Source organism: Lepisma saccharinum, chromosome 19 (genome assembly GCF_977018435.1).
Source record: "Lepisma saccharinum chromosome 19, izLepSacc3.1, whole genome shotgun sequence".
Taxonomy (NCBI): domain Eukaryota; kingdom Metazoa; phylum Arthropoda; class Insecta; order Zygentoma; family Lepismatidae; genus Lepisma; species Lepisma saccharinum.
The window spans coordinates 47,563,429-47,578,742 of record NC_139247.1 but is presented as its reverse complement, the minus strand read 5'-3'; the positions used below and the strand labels follow the sequence as shown (position 1 = coordinate 47,578,742).

Sequence of the window (15,314 nt, the reverse complement as noted above, 5' to 3'; positions counted from 1 at the left end):
CACCTCCTCGACCATCTTTTCGAAGAAGCGTTCGATTGCATCGGGTCCTCGGTATACGTACGGTTCATCTATTGTATCCTGTCGCACGACAACGTAACCGAAACTGTTTGGTTCGTGAAGCTGGTAAGGTGTGGTGGAAGAAACTTCGGGATCCGGATCGCAGTACGAGAGTGGTTTGAGAAACGCCTCGAAATCAGCAACGATGATGGCCGGATGTTCCAACAACGCCTTGTGCATTTTGAATTCTTCCACTTCGTTCTTTTCGGGCATCAACATTCGAACCGGTCTGTTGTTCCCGCAATATATTTTATGTTCGGCAAGTTTATCGATAGCAATCTGACGTCCGGTGTATTTTCGATAATCGGATTGTTGTCGATCGTCGAACGTGGTTAGGCATCTCGGGCAAACTTCGATGTTGTTTGCATGCTTGGTTGATTGACTTCTGACCAAGCGTGATAGTGAACGAATGAGACAGTAATGGTGAACACCCTCGTTTGAAATAAGAAGAAGATTAATCACACGAGCATCGTCATCGTCGACATCGCTTATCCTGACGGGGTGCACGACATGTTTATCCAACGTATAGGAATACACGTTGATGATTAAGCGTTTTCCTTCTGCATCTCGTGCTCGTGTTTCGAATTTTGATATATCAGAAATGGTCACCGGGTATTCGATGCCAGCCATTGCATTTTCCAGTTCAGGTTCATGCTGCTTGTAATGATAAACCTGTTCTGGATTATTTGACCAATGAATCGGGTGAAGTTCCGCCAACACACACCAAAGAAAACACTTGTTATCGCTGTTCTGTATATTTAACACAGCCCTCTTGTGTTGAATGTTCGGTGGAAGAGGAACGTAGCTGGAAGCGCGAAGAGGCGAGAATCGGTTCACGTAAACGGTTAACGTGTGAGGACTTCCACACAGAGACCATCCCGACCCTTTAACCTCGAAATCGTCGTGTTTCTTAACCAGTTCATTTGAAAGATCGGAATAAAATTCGTCCAAATTATCGACGTCCACCAAATGAAGAGCCTGGTTTTTTGTTCGATGATAAAAGACTCTTGTTGTACCATCGACTTTTTCGTATTCGGAAAATAGATCAACGTATACTTTTATGGAATTATTTTCTAATTTATTTTTTAGAATATTTATCACGGATGTTTTCGTTTCACGCAAGAAACTAAGAATGTCGTAGCCTGGTTCCGAAGTAAAAGAGAAATCCTGAATATGACGGTTGAATGCAGATCTAATCGGTTTTCGTTCATTAGATAATTTAATTTGCTTGGAAGTGGAAGCTTCCGTTTCTGGATCATCGATTTTTCTTTTCAATGTTCCTTGTTCGGTCGATGGTTTGCAAATTTTCAGGTGTTTACTTAAATGTGCAATGCTGATCATCTTTCTGCATCGAACACAAGGCTTAGAAGGTAACGAACGATTAATTCTCGAACCTGTTTCGCTACATCTTGCCCTGTGTACCGATAAATTGTTACTTGAGATTAGCTTCCCACAAGTAACACATTCAGTTTTATCATTTTTACGATTGAAACTGGTGGTGGATGCCATTATGCTTTCTCCAAAATCACAGAAATCAAAAAATGTCTAGTATATAATAGCGATACAATTTTCAGGTATGTTATTTTATATAGAATTTCTTGGATGCGAATACAAAAAAACTCAAGAATTCAATCTATACTGTGAATACAATTTTCAGGTATGTTATTTTATATAGAATTTTCTCGGGGTTCACATACGTCCCTCTACCCGAGCGTCATGGTCGCAGTGGGATTCTCGCCACTCCAAGTTCACGTTGAAATGGCGTGAATTCCACACCGACAAACGTCCGTTCCGCCGGGCACGGAAGTCGATGTTTATCGCGGCAACACGAATCCCCCAAACCGGCTGCACGGAAGCGGATCTCCACGTGTATTTCTCGCCCGACACGCTCAACGCCACGTGCATCCGCAAGATCATGGCCCTGCGTAAAAAAATCAAGGAAGCTAAGAATTGCGAGAAGAAGACCTTGCCGCCGGGCAAACTGCTCGAAATGGACGCCAAACAGAACACGGCTAAATTGATGATGAATAGCATGTACGGTCAGATGTACGAGCTGAAAGACATTCCGGAAGAAATTCGATCTCACGTAAACCAATTTTACGTTCGAAGGCCGTACGGGAAAACTTGGAGCTCGTTCGTTTCGAAGAATCCCGCTTGCGCTTCTCTCGTTACTTTTCTCTCACGAACCATCTTATTGAAATCGCGCGACGTGGTTGAAAATTTCCCCTCGAACCCCAGCGTCCGCGCATGATGTACATGGACACGGATTCGCGTTTCATTCTCATGGATAAACGTCATAAGGCTAACCTGATCGATTATTTACACGAGCGGTTGGTTCCCGAACTGCGGGTGAAGGTCGAATTCGTATTGAAAAACTTTCTTGCGCTGACCAAAAAAAAATACGTCGTGCAGCTGGCCGACAACAACGAGGTGCAATTCAAAGGGTTGAGGACCGCCATAGACGTGCGAGAGAGAAATTTTCTGCTCACGATCTTGAAGAAAGCGTTGGGGGCGAATACTTCGACACGGGATATCGAACCACTGACTCGGTGGAACAGATCGTCACGAGCATCGTGTGGCCCACGGCGAAGGCTTACCTGGAGTTCGTGGAAAGGCACGCGACCCAATTCGATCTGGGAAGGAAGCTCGATCTGTCAGCCCCGTTGGCCAGTTTCAAGAGCGACTGCATCAACGCTCTGGCTTGGCGTCACGTTTTCGAGAAGGTTTTCGGAAAGGATCCGGCCAGGTACTTGCGAGCGATTTTTCCGAACACCGTCTGCGACGGCCACGTTCTCAACGAATTCACGTGGACGACCCAGCATCGTTTCCACACGCATTACTTTCTCGGCTGGGGTCTGATCTATCGATTCTGCTGCATCCTCCCGCCTTTCTTCATCATACACTGCAACATCAATTACTTGGTGTTGCATTATACGGTTCTGGAAAACAAGTTGAACGTCCTGAAAGATTTGTACCAGGACGTAACCGAAACTGACGCGTTCAAAACTCAATTTCTACGCCTCCTGAGGACGGAGAAGAGAATATCGACCCAGTACAAAACCTTCGAACGGACTATCCTGCCCGATAATTTTCGTTTCCACCAGGTCGTAGAGGGGAGCGGCGAACAACAACAACCCCAGCACAACGTGTGGTCTTGGGCCACGTACATCGATTCTCTCAACCTGGACGCGAGCAAAGAACGCTACTTTCCCAAAAAGGATTCCGCGTTCGTTCGGGAGCGCATCGAACGCGTGAACTGGGTAAAGATCCCCTCGCCGTGGGTCGAAGTCGTGCGAACGCTTTTTTCTTACTTTCACATGAAAAATCGCAATTTCGGAGCCAGGCAATTTGGAACCGAGGCGAACAACAACACCGTGAAAGCGGTCGTTTCTCCGAAGTTGGGATTCAGCTTGATCCTCGACCAGATCGACCAGCAGGAGAACGAAGCGTGCTGCCTGCTCCATTTCATCCCGGGAATTCGCATCGAATTCTCCTGCTGCGACGTACCGGACTCGTGCTGCGAATTTTGCCACACGATGTGTTTCCTGCAGACGCTGACCAACACAACCCCGACGCTCATTTCTTCGGATTTGAAAGTTATACTCGTAGGCACCGAACCTTCCTCGTTGCAACCCATCACGAACAATTACAGAGTATGCCAAAAATGCCGCGCCTGGTTTAGATCGTCGTCCGACGTCGATGCTGCAAATGAAAAAAAATGATAGGTCACTGAAGATCGTAAAAAAAAAATCGTAAGATAGGTTAAGTTATATCACGTAAGATCGTGATCGAGTAAGATGTTGGCAACACTGCGAGAAAATAAGGCTTGTGTCTTACAAGAGCAAACCATTAAGTCGAGCCCACACTTTCGGTTGGTGAACTCTCTCCATTTGGGTCTACTACAGTTTGGAGTGCAAATAAAAAAAAAAATATATAGGTTAAGTTATATCACTGAAGATCGTAAAAAAAAAATCGTAAGATAGGTTAAGTTATATCACGTAAGATCGTGATCGAGTGAGGTGTTGGCAACACTGCGAGAAAATGGAGCTTATGCCTTACAAGAGAAAACCATTAAGGCGAGCTCCACCGAACCCCACTCCGAGCTCCACTTTCGGGCGTAGAACTGTCTATTTGGGTCTACTCTAAAGTAGGTCAAAGCATGTAGAGGCTCTCGTGTAGTTTAGCACGTAATAAAAAAAAAGGATAGGTTAAGTTATATCACGTAAGATTGTGGTATACCTACCAAGTGCGAGTGGGAAAAAAAGGGAAATTTTATTAAAACATCGCTGAGCGCTAAAACGTCGACAAAAAATTGTCAAAATATGTCAAAAAGTGATATTCAATTGGTAAAAAAAGAGGATACAAATGCATACCTACCAAGTGTGAGTGGGAAAAAAGGGAAATTTTACTAAAACATCGCTAAACGCTAAAACGACGACAAAAAATTGTCAAAATATGTCAAAAACTGATATTCAATTGATAAAAAAAGAGGCTACAAATGCATACCTACAAAGTGTTACTTTGAAACAACCAACTTACACTACTTTATTATTGCCTTTACGTGCTAAGTATTAAAATTAGAGCGAAGTAAGATGGCAATAGAGTAAAGAAAATTGCACTTTTATTCTCATGTTTCATTGATTTATGTTCAAGAAAAATACCTCAGAAACGAATTTATATTATATATTATTCCCTGATTCATGTTCAGTCTAAACTCAATAACGAAAATTTTACATTAAAAAAATGATAAAGAACAGACTGATGGAATCTACGAGTATTTGCACCTTTCTCATTTCGTCGTCACTTTCTACCTCTTTTGGCAATGAAAGTGGACCATTTTGATTTGATTTTTCACTCATGGCCAATCGCGACGATGAGGATTAGTGATGATATGATGAAACATGCCCAGATCGGGATATTAATTGTGAATGTCGTAGCTCGCTCTCCTAACCACTTTGCCACATATGTTGGCAAAATCGACAACTTAACGAGACATTATTTTAGAAAAAAAGTCGCCTTGAACGCTGTCAAATTCCAATTTATACTCACATAGGTTAACGACTGGATCTACAATTTAAAGTTGTACCCGAATCACTATACCATGCGCCCCCTCTGGGAATCTAACAGGGGACACCTTGATTGCAAGGCTACAACGATACCACTACGCCATCGAGGGTGTTAGGAAAACAATGGAATGTGTGTTCTGTGTCCATTTCACTGTCCTTTAAAAGTTCATATCCTGTAAGAAGCGGCCTTTACGTAACATCTAATTCGGTTCCCAACTACTTCGCTGAGAAACAAAATTATCAGTAATTATATGAATTCCAATATTGACATCCGTGGCAATGTGAATTAGGGTACCTATAATTCCACATTGTAACTTGACCTGAACTGTGAGGCTAGTTTTGATACTCTATTTCATGGTTCATGGAATAAAGAAAGTATTGGACATCGAAGAACACTTTTCAACGTTCTCATTAGAAAACACCATGTATAATCATGTTACGTCTTTCCTAACGTATCCGGCCTCATTCAGTATGTCATAATTTATGACCTGAAACTTCTGATATTACGTAATTTTGGATCTTTGTGTTCGCAAAACACTGTGATCTTGAGAGTAAGTGTTCTGTGACGAATATTTTGCACCAGATGTCATTTTTAGATCATTCGTCATAGAGTTCTATCACAGAGTTGGTCTGCATACTTATTAAATTCAATTCAATTTTCCTTTATTAAAGGGCGAGGTTCAGCCTGCGTTGTTCTACCACCTAACACTTAGAGTGACGTCACTAGAAAATTATGTTTGCAGAGGCTTGAGAGGACATAATATTTTCAGGTGCTTTTTCGGTTGAGGTTCCCAAGATTGCATTTATCTCGCCCCTTTTCTCTCTTCAACTTCTTTCCATCCTTCTTTCTTTCTTTCTTTCTTACTAGTGTTGGGCGATATCAACTAGACGATATATCGTCACGATATCTTGGCGATATATATCGTTCACGATATTTTGGCGATATATATATATAGTATTGGCGTATATCACATTGGCGATATATCGTCACGATATTTTAGCTATATATATCGTGTCAGCGATATATCTTCACGATATTTGGCGATATATATATCGTAGGGACGATATATCGCCGATAGCACAATACGAAAAAAATATCGTATCGTGCTTTCGTGTCGTCTGGGATGATATTTTCTTGACGATACATCGCGATATCAAATTTCCGATTTAGTCCATCCGAAACCTATCTATTCCTTTACATCAGACAGAAGGTACAAAAGAAAGCATAGACTGTAATCAACTTTTATCACAAGATACCTTTAGAGACGATGTTTCAAGTTTTCTGGTTTCAGCTTCAAATGTAAGGTACGTACATAACGAAATATGCTTAGCTACCAGTACTTACGAGTTAACTCCATCTTGTTAAAGTCAAGGACTGGCATTAGATATTGTTTAGTAGACTTCCGTACGGTAGTCATTTAAATGTTCATACTACGAGAAACTCTAACATAGCTATTTTATTGAAATGTTGGTGTTTGAAGCAAGTAACTTCCCAAGTTCGCATAAGCTTACCTCGTTCAATTGAATATTAATTTGAAACTTTACGTTAAATGTACTGTTTTCGCTTGTCTACTTACCGAATCTAGAGAACTTTGGCATCATCCATGAGCTTGTTCTAAGGTTTTTGTCTTTCACCTGCTCTTGAACGTGTACATGTTCTTTCTTTTACAACGATTCTAGTTAATCTTTCATTTTATAACGAAACTTTTTGGACCTGTTTAACAACACAATGCACTGCTAAAATCTCACCACGACATGTCTGGACTTGATTCTTTACCGGCTACATTCTGTGGCTACATTTCATTACCCACAATCCCTGCTGAACAAGACGGACACATGCAGGTGAGTCAAATACTGGTAGCGCACGCGCATTGGCTGTCATCGGATGATGTCATCGGGTGAACTGCCAAAAGCCAATAAAGCAAACACGCAAAAAATTTCAGTCCACACTTTATCTTTGGTATACATGTAGGCCTATCTCTCTCTGCCTATTGGAAAGAGGTGATTAAGTAATGTCCATGCAGAAAATCGTGATTATGCACCTGCGTCAACTTTTTTAAATTTCTACACTTCAAAACTAATAAGGTAGTAACTTGGCATGTAAAATAAAAGGTGCATAATACATAATAGTACCGGACTTTCTCACGCTGTGGCAGCACTTAAGGTGACTCTGACTGTGTTCCCTGGTGGGAAATTCCTGTACTACCAACACAGAATTTCTTGCAATGTATTGCTTGTCTCTTCGCTTGTAGCTTACGTATAGCCAGACCAGTCATTTTTCATTTATAATAATAATAATAATAATATAAGAAAGTACTCTCAAACTAGACCATACTTAAGTATGGAAATCTCTTCCCACTTATGAAATTCATGAGACTAATTTTTAAAGTTTCCTTGTGTAATTTAACGTGCAATTTTTAAAACCACAATCAAGCTGCAAGTTAATATATTAGGGTTGATCAAAAAGTAGTAGACATGAGATTTAAGAAAGTCAAATAAATACTTCCAACTTATTTCACTCTAAAATGAGTTTATTCGATTCCTGATGAAACATACAGTTACAGAAATTTAAAAGGACTCCAAGAAGGTTGTCCATAATATCAAGGGCTTTAATTTATGGGAAAATTGCCCAAAATATGAAAGCTCTGTTTTCATATTCGAGGAACCGTAATACCCGGAAGTGACTGATAAACAAAACAGAGAATGGGTTCCATTAGTTAGAGATGTGGGAATTCCCACCATAGATGGCCCATGGATGTGGATATTAGAGATTGTGGAATTTTTACATCTTCCTAAGTCAATACAATTATGTTACTGAGAGAAATGTTATGGGCTTTACATATCTTTGCCTAATTGACATCAAACTTGTCAGATGGCGATCAAGTTTTGAATTTTTTCCCCCCATAGCATTCGCGATTAGCCAAAAGCGTGGCAGAAAAGTGAAGTAAAATAAACCAAATCAATTAATTAATATTAAGATTTATAATCATTTGTCACAAATTCCCTGGGGACAAAGCAATGGGCAGGGGTTGGGCTGGTTACGAATACTTCATTTATTTATCAGTATCTCAGATAATAGAATAATGCCGTTGAGAATAAGATTGACCCTGCCTCTACACCCAAAATTGCAAGAGGAGAGTGGCCCCTCGCACTCTTTGAATCTGCCCTTGCAGAGAGTTTGTGAAATTGAGCCAAACTATATTGAAATATTGATCAATGGATTGAGGATATTCTTGCATCCATGACAAATCTTAACGATTATAATTTGAAGCAAACTAGCAATGGAGTGATTATGAAATCTCTTCAAATTTCGAGAGAAACGTTTTTCTTCTCATCTAAAACAACTAGAACGCTCAGCATATAGACACATCTAGAGTAGATGTAATATCCAATTTGAGGTTCATGCAGTGGTTTACAAAGTCTTTAAAGATGTGATAACACTTTTTCCATAACTTTCAATGCAAAATCAAAGCTTTTACTTACTCTGCAAGGAAGTCTTTTTACTTTAGGGGGTTTAAAGTTTAGATCATTTTTCGTTGGAACACAGAGGAAACAATGGTATGCACCAAGCTACCTTTATAAGGTAGGCCATTCCCGAGGTTCCGAGATTTTCTCCCATGATTCTGTGCGCGCTATGACGTCATTAAGAGGACAGAATGGAACTTACTTCGTTATCGTATACGGAAGCTTGAGATAAATGGGTCGATTATTTACTTATACACACCTTTTCTTGAATGCCGGTAGAATGAGAACAAATCAACCTGTTTGTGCTCTTGCCACGTGCAATAATAATAATAGAAGAAAATCGCCTGGAATAAAGTGATCATCACTTCCCAAAAAGTTGCTGTAGCAGGATTGATTCAATTTGTTCCTCCAAATTTCGGACTTACTTAGTGGTGCAACCACAGGGGAGGGCAGGGGCATTGTCCTCCAACCTTCGACGGAAGTCAATTCTAGGGGGGGGGGGGGCAAACATTGATGGCCAAAGGCACCTTCAGGGTGCACAGAGGAGAAATTGCCCCCTTCTATTTCAAATTTTATACAAATAAAAATACATTTCGTAAAATTTTCTTGCTCGCTTCGCTTGCAGTGCCAGCTTTTCTCAGTCTCGTCAAGTTCAGAGACGTAGCTAGGGGGCGTCGGGAGTCGGCCATGGGCGCTAAATAATCTAATTTAAAAAAAAATGTGAAAGAGAAAATGCCTTGGCGCCATGTGATATTATTTGTTCCTTATTAAATCAATATTGTTTTAAATTGCAAAAATTGGATCAAAAAATTTTCTTTCTCGCTTCGCTCGCAATATAATTGTTTTTTTCTAATGTGATGTATTTAAATAATATGTTTTGTATATATGTAATGAAAAAACTTTGAATACGTACATAATTTAGTGTTAGCATCTTGCATATGTATTTTGTTATTTTACGCTCCATGTTGCATATGTGTAAAACATATGAAAGTTATACATGTTATATGTACAAAAAAAATATCTTCGGCATGCATTTATCATTCATTTTCTGCCATTCAAAAATACAGTTTGTGTGCTTGTTTTCAATTATTAGCTAATGTAAAATTTCTGGTGTTGAAAAAATATTTCAAATCGTTTGTTCCAAATAAATGCTTTAGCCCAGACATCTACCTCCCTTTTGCGTAATAACGTCTTTGATACTACTACTACTACCACTAGTAATAATAATGCCATTATTAATGTTATTATTATTACTATTATTATTATTGGTACGTTTATCCTAGTACTTTCTCCCTCCAGATAAAAATTCGGGGTGCCCGACCCTGTGGCCGAGTGGTGTCGACCTCCGTGGCGAAGTGGTTAGCAGAACGCGCTACAACGCCAGGGGTTCCGGGTTCGAGTCCCGGGTAAGGCATGGGTATTTGTGATTGTCTGTCCTGAAAAAGTCCTGAAATAGAAATGTGAATGAAATTATATGAGTGAATGTGAGGGGGGAAGCTTCCGCTTAGGGGGCTTTCCTTTTGAAAAAAAAAAAAAAAAAAAAAGTGGTTAGCACATCGCGCTGCGACGCCAAGGGTCCCGGGTTCGAATCCTGCTCGGCCATGGTTGTGTGTGAATGTCCATTTATCATTTTCATCATTTCATCACTCATTCACATCTTCGTAAATTAGCTAAGAGGAACAAAACGCGAAGTAAAATAAAATAAATCAAATCAAAAAAAAACCCACTAATTTTATGTAGCGTAAACTGCAAATTATTAAGGGGGGCTCCAGCCCCCTGATCCCACCTTGGATACGCTCTATTAACAATAACAGGGTTATAGAACATTCTGTGTCTTGCCTCGATAATTATTTATCTCAAATTATCATCACATTATTTAAGAAGCCATGAACCTAATTTTATGTAGCGGAATTTCCTGAACGAGGTGCTGGAGCCCCCTAAGCTCCCCCTTGGATACGTGCCTGCTGCAAGTGTCCCTTCATCAATTTAAACTAATCATCACTCATCCTGTTCGTCGCGATTAGCCAAAAGTGGATGAAGACGCTAAATAACAAAAATAAATTTATCCTCATCGTGGCGATCAACTGGAGAATCTGAAAAGTAGTGTAAAAATATTAAAGGGAAATTCCAGGACATTCAGTAAAAATTCATATCAAAATATGGCCGGACAAGAACTTTCCTTAGAATTAGACATTTAAAATAAATGCAATAGGTTAGCTGGAAAGAAAACTGGCAGTGGACTACAGCCTACAGGGACAAGATATCACGCATATAATGTATGAAAAATAAACTAAGCATTGTTTCGGAATAAGTGTATTCTTCTATCGCGTATTTGATCTCTTGTTGTCAAATTAAATTAACAGCTTTGGTGTATAATATCAAAAGATGCATGAAAACACAGCGTTTCATGGGCCATCTGCTACATTCTACGCATAGCTTTCTTCCGCTCGTGTCCGCTTGGTGACGTCACAAGCTCTAGCCAATAACGTGCAAGTCGCGGAGTGGCCCCCTCTGGGTATGCACAACACTTCAGCTCCATCTGTTGGTGTGGATAGTTAAGTATTTCAACGCTTAGTTAGAACTTCGTAAATTAACTCAATCGTTTCGAAACACACAACTTTTGGAGCATAACATAGATTTTGGGGAAGAGAACCAACCCACAGTGTGCCCTAACATTATTTTTTTCCATATCTACATGCAATAAATGTAGGTTATTGAGTTTAAAACTAATTTCAGGCCATATCTGAAAACTATACAGCACTTTCTTTTTCTATCGGTTGTTGCCTGCTTCATTCATAAGTGAATACTTCGAAGATAACTGCTTTTGATTGCCCTATATGGGAAATCTATTGATGTGAAGAACTCGGGGGTCTGCCCCCCCCCCCCCCGAAAGACTTACCAAGTTCTAAAATTAAATAATGAAAATAATCTTGTTTAGCATTTCTTGTATAATCTCGGGTTATTTATTTCTTCCTAAGTTATTATAAAGGATTATATTGGGATCATACAGCTTTGAATAACAGTACCAAAGAAGATTCATGCACACTACTACCACAGGCAAAGGTAAGTGGAGGATCCTCTGAACTTCTTGCAGAGACCGCAATAGGTTTGCTGACTGAACTCAGTGACTGCCTATCAGTGACGTAGCAACATATCGCGAGGCCCTTGACGAGATTAGAATGCGAGGCACCCATCCGTTCTTTGAATTTGAAATCTCATGTGAATCGATACAAAGTATTCAGGGATACGTCAGGAGAGGTATATTCTTGTAACACACTGCTGGAATTTTCTATAACCAAAGTAGTAGTAATAGTAAGTTCCTAAAGATATTCTTCAGGCACTAAGACATAACTGAAATATCCATAAATATCCTATTTTGTTAAAAAAATACAAAGTAGGAATCATTAAATATAACCTATAATATTTTTAATGAGTTTTTCTTTGTTTCCTCATTTCAAAATTTGAACGAAGATTTCTTTTCATTGATTGATTGAGTTGGTATTTTAAGTCCACTTTATGCACAATAAGGCTAATCGGTACTGGACCTACAGTTTAAAGTGGGATCCGAACCACTATGTCCCTCTGCCGGGTACCGGGTATCGAACCCGGGGCCCCAATTTGAAGGAAAAAAATATCGAAGGACACACACAAATTGTCGGTGTTTGGTAAAGCGGTGGTAAGGGGGGCCACTAAACCACAACCTGCCTAGGGCGCCAAAATATCTAGCTACGAGGCTGGCTCCTCAACAGAATCGGTTTTAGTATCAACAAATCTTGTGAGTTTTTTTTTTCCAAGAAAAGATTAAAAACATGAAAATGTCCACCCAAGTTATCGTAAATTTTTGCGTATATGTTTCATATGAGAAAAACGAAAATAATTTTTACTTTTTTCGGGCCCCCTTAGGGTTAGGGGGCCCGCCTGTAGGTTACGCCTCTGATTTGACGCATTCATTCAAATTATAACGTTGAACTAAAATTTAAAGCCATCTAAAAACAGAATGTTCTCATTTTATCATTATTAGCCATTTTCATCTATTTTTCTCACTTCTATTTATTACATTTTTCGTATCAACCACATGGGAAGCGAGGCCCCTTCAAGTGCGTGGTCCCAGGCGGTCGCCCACTTTCGCCCACTCCTTGCTACGCCACTGCTGATTTTTACCTTTGTCAGTGCTACTACTAATAGCAATATGCATAAAATATTAATGAAGAACTTTACTTTTCGTGAACTGGATCTAACATCCTTTTTTGATAATCACTAGGTATCCAATTCTTTATCTTTTCGACCTTAATTTCCTTGGCTGTTTTTACACAATGTTTTGGCGATCTTTAGTATAGGGTCAGATCTTCAAAATTAAATAGAATAAAAACCACAAGTGATAATGACATACATTTTTTTTTATTTTGAAGAGCAAACAATGGAATTATGTTTTGAATAATATGTCGTTCAAATGTCCTCCTCTGCTTCGGTGGGTGGAATGGATTCTGAATGTCCAATTTTCCAGCACGTCTGCACACATATTGAGCGGTATAGCCTCAATGGTTCGTTCGATGTTCCGTTTCAGGGCACGAACTGTGCGTGGCGTCTCATAGACCTTAGATTTGACATAACCCCATAGAAAATAATCCAGGGGGGGTTAAGTCACATGATCTTGGTGGCCAGTACACATCACCCTTTCTGGACAGAACTCGTCCGGGGAACCTTTCCTGCAATAATTCCATTGGCAAGCTTCATGGCAAGTTGCGCCGTCCTGTTGGAAAAACACATTGTTGATGTCAAGATTTGCCAGTTTAGGCCACAGAAACTGCACCACCAAATTCCTGTATCCCTCCTGTTGACAGCCATGTGATTTCCATGTTGGTCGTCAAAACAATAAGGCCCGATCACGCCATTGGCCCAAAACCACACCACACAGTCACTTTTTTAGGATGAAAGGGTACGTCCAGAATCACTTGCGGATTTTCATCTGCCCAAATCCTACAGTTTTGTTTGTTAACGTAGCCATGAAGAAAAAAAATGTGCTTCATCGGAAAAGATATTGAAATTCCTCTCAATGCACGAAATATCTGTCGAACTGAACACGAATTTTGATAATAAATTCGAATAATTTCTATGCTTTGTTGCATTGTGTATCTCTACATGATAACTTGCCACAGACTGCTGCACACAGATGTCACAGTTCCATCTCGTCATTCCAGTCAGTGTTGCCACAACACTCATTCAAATTGGTAGACTCTCTACAAGTAAGCTAGATAATGAATAGTGCTGTTATAGGAGTACGCGTATATCGATTCGTATACCGTCTTTTTACCTAGTCACGTAATAATAGATATTAACTAATGTATACATTATGAATAGACCTATAAATAATATTGAAGTATTGTAAATTAAAGTACTCGTATTAATTTAAACATTTATGTTACCATTATTGTTATTATTATTAGTTCTGAGACATTTGGTTCGGACTCCCCTCCCCGAAATATATTTCTAGATACGTATACAGTTAGCGGCAATAAAAATGGGACACCTATATCCCAAAATTCGCCTTGCAGGGAAGTGAATATTTCAGGATATATGTTTCCCATCTTTATTGCCGGTAAGTGTACATTAAATGTAGTGTCTATTTTGAGAGCTTTTAGTGCCTATCGAATCTCAACCTGGTAGTAGATTAAAGACTATTGTATTCTACACTAGTGTCCAAAATTAAAGCAACAAACAGAAATCCTTTCCTCGTGTGATTTTTTGTTGTTGATAAATTTGTCAAGTTTAACCTGTTGTTATCGTGATTTTTTGTTGATAAATCCTGGCAGGGTTGCCCACATGGGAAGGGTTTATGGCGCAGGATGCGCCATCAAGATTTTTGGGGGGATTTTTTCCCTTCAAGTAATATAAAATTCAACATTTATATCTTTTCCAAAATATATCTAAAAATTTTACACCTTAAATGCACCATATTTAATCCATTAGATGAAAAAATGAAAGTGTTTAGGACATTATCGAGGGGGTATCAAACTCCTATATATTAGGCCTTAATTGACACGTGGGTTCTGAGGGGGATTCTGAATTAAACTTTGGGGGGACAGTGTCCAACTCTAGGTCTTAGATTATGGCGAGTACTTTAGTTAGAGGGGGATTGAGCATTAAATTGAAGGGGGTATCCAATTCTTGTCTTAGACTGTTGCGGAAATTGTGGTGTGGAAACTTAGAATTATTTTTTTGGAGGAGGCATTATCTACTCTTCAATATTAACAGTAAGTCTAAAATTGGCATGGAAATTTTAGTGGCAGGATTGAGTATGAAATTTAAAGGGGGAGATAGAAAGCTCTTGATAAAGTGTTAAATCTTAGATTGTGAAGGGATTTCTGTAGTTGAGAGAGAGTTCGAATATTACATTTTGGAGACTATTTAGCGATAAGGCATCCATGCGTTTCCGACCACGAATGTGCCAAAGGAAAAGTTGGAAAAGGAAAAGACTAAATATCTCGGGATCTTAAGAAAGTATTGACACACCATTAAACTAATGTTATTCAAAGCCTGCAAAGAAATGGAAGTAAAAATTTTCTTGCTCGCTTCGCTCGCAATGGTGTGTTGTTATGGTGTGTGTTTGGCGCTTTAATGACAAGAATATGAAGTTTTTATACTAACGCTGCATTACAAGACAAGCGATATTCTCGGTTGATTGGTTTGGTTTTTTAAGACCACTTTATGCACTCTAAGGCTAATCGG

General features: G+C 39.5%; 1 protein-coding gene across 1 annotated transcript in view; it reads right to left on the bottom strand.

Moving 5' to 3' along the window:
• Osi24 (Protein) overlaps nucleotides 1–6,880 on the bottom strand; it is a 184,395-nt gene extending 177,515 nt beyond the window's left edge. The window contains exon 1 of the mRNA XM_083141316.1: nucleotides 6,701–6,880. The gene's annotated coding sequence lies outside the window, so the exon portion shown is untranslated. The remainder of the gene's footprint in view (nucleotides 1–6,700) is intronic.
• Nucleotides 6,881–15,314: the final 8,434 nt, after the last annotated feature.